Here is a 2,038-nt window from a genome sequence, read left to right as displayed (position 1 = left end):
GGCCCCACTAAGCCAAGTTTCTGTGCCAGGAAGCAAATGGGCCACGGAGCAGCTGAGACCCACCTGACATGTGATGAGGTCACCCAGCCAGGAAGTCAGGGATTGCAATGTGAACCCCCTCTCCTGTTCAGGGTCTGCTGAGTGGGGTGGGGCGAGGTAGGGGGTGTTAAGGGTGCACTGACCCACCCCTGACTTGCTCCTGGCTATGTCAGGCTCCTTAGGGGCTGGGCCCTGCTTAGTACCAGGCTTGGCTGTCCTGTACTTGGGTGTTACCTTAGTCTTTTTTGTTGTTTAAAACAGAATACCTGAAACAGTAATTTATGAAGAAACAAAAATTTATTTTTTACTATTCTGGAGGCTGAAAAGTCCAAGGTCAAGGGGCTGCATCTGGTGGGGACTCTCTGCAGAGTCCCAGGGCAGTGCAGGATACACATGGTATGATTGCTCAGGTCTCTCTTCCTCTTCTTATAAAGCCACCAGTCCCACTCACATGATAACACATTAACCCATTAATCCATGAGTGGATTAATCCATTCATGAGAGTGGAGCCCTCATGACCCAATCACCTCGTAAAGGCCCCACCTCTTAACATATTCATGGGAATATGTTCTGAGAAATGAATTGATAGGTGATTCCATCATTGTGTGAATATCAGAGTGTACTTACACGACCTTGATTCTATAGCCTACTACACACCTGTAACCTTATGCAATCAACATCATATACGCAGTCCATTGTTGAAGAAATGTAGTTACGAGGTGCATGACTATACTGTTACAATGGGGATTAAATATCAACACGAGTTTTGGAAGGGACAAACATTCAAACACTAACAGGCCCCATCTGGAGGACAGACAGAGACAGGGCAACCAGCACCCCTGGGTGCCTCACCGAACTCAAGGAATTCTGTCTGGTGAACCCAGGACCTCAGCAAGGCCCCAGAAGGGTCAACAGCCTGCAGCCTGGCAGAGGTGTGGGAATGCTGCACGCAAGAGTTGAATGGAATCTGCTCTGCACGAGACCAACCCGCCCCCTTTGCATCTGAGATCCCAGAGAGGGCAAGTAGTGCAGGGAGCTGGTGGCTGGGCCTGGGCACCCTGCCTTTCCTCACAACACATCCTGCTTTTGATGGGGGCCCAAGTGGGGCCCTGGGGGCCAAAGCCAAGGAGTCTTGGAGGTCCCAGGAGCTGGCTAGAACCACTTCCTCATTCTGCCATCCCTACCCAATGCCCTCCCTCAGTCCCTGGCACCCTTTGGGCCACATTAGAAAAGACCCTCTGTAGACATCAGCAGGGACTATCCCTGGCTCCTGGCCACTGTCTGCTGCCCTGGCCACAGGGAGACAGGACAGTCTGGAGGGGATTCCCAGCTCACCCCAAGAACCAAGGCCATGCTGGCCACCTGGCTCCACTTCCTTACTCCTGACCAACTTGGTGCATGGGCCTGTGAGGAAACCTGAATATGGGGTGCAATGGTGAGGATGAGGGGCCTGGAGCACTGGCCAAGGTGCCCTCCTCCTGCCTCATGCAACCCCTCACCCAGACCCAGGATCCTAGCTCTCGCCCAAGGCCGTCCCCAAATACCTCCCCACAGCCACAGCCCCCACAGCTCCACCCTCCCCATCAGTAGCTTCCTCCCAGCCTGTGGGAAACATGAGGAAATGAGATTGAAGAAAGCAGTACTGGGTCCCGCAATTGAAACTCCAGTGGTCAAACCCTGTCAGTGTTAATAGAGGATGGGGCCCAGCCCTGCTGCCCCCAAGCCTGCCGCCCCTTTGCCAAGGAAACACAGTGCAGCTTCCTGCTTCTGTGACCTTGCACATGCTGTTCCCAGTGCCTGGCATGCTGCTCCCCACTTGTCAATCTAGTCGGAGCTGCAACCTCAGGTGCTGGGCCTGTCTTCTGGAAGCAGTTCCTGACAGCTGCCCCTTCCTCCATGCCTGCCAGCCCCTCGGTGGCCCAGCCCAGAACGGGTGTCAGGGGAGGATGGCCAGAGGAGGCCTGAGCTCTTTAGGGTTCACCCCCCGTTGGGGGAGAGT

This window comes from Galeopterus variegatus, unplaced genomic scaffold (assembly GCF_000696425.1).
Source record: "Galeopterus variegatus unplaced genomic scaffold, G_variegatus-3.0.2 Scaffold6089, whole genome shotgun sequence".
Classification (NCBI taxonomy): domain Eukaryota; kingdom Metazoa; phylum Chordata; class Mammalia; order Dermoptera; family Cynocephalidae; genus Galeopterus; species Galeopterus variegatus.
The sequence above is the reverse complement of the archived record's forward strand: the minus strand, read 5'-3'. Positions refer to the sequence as shown.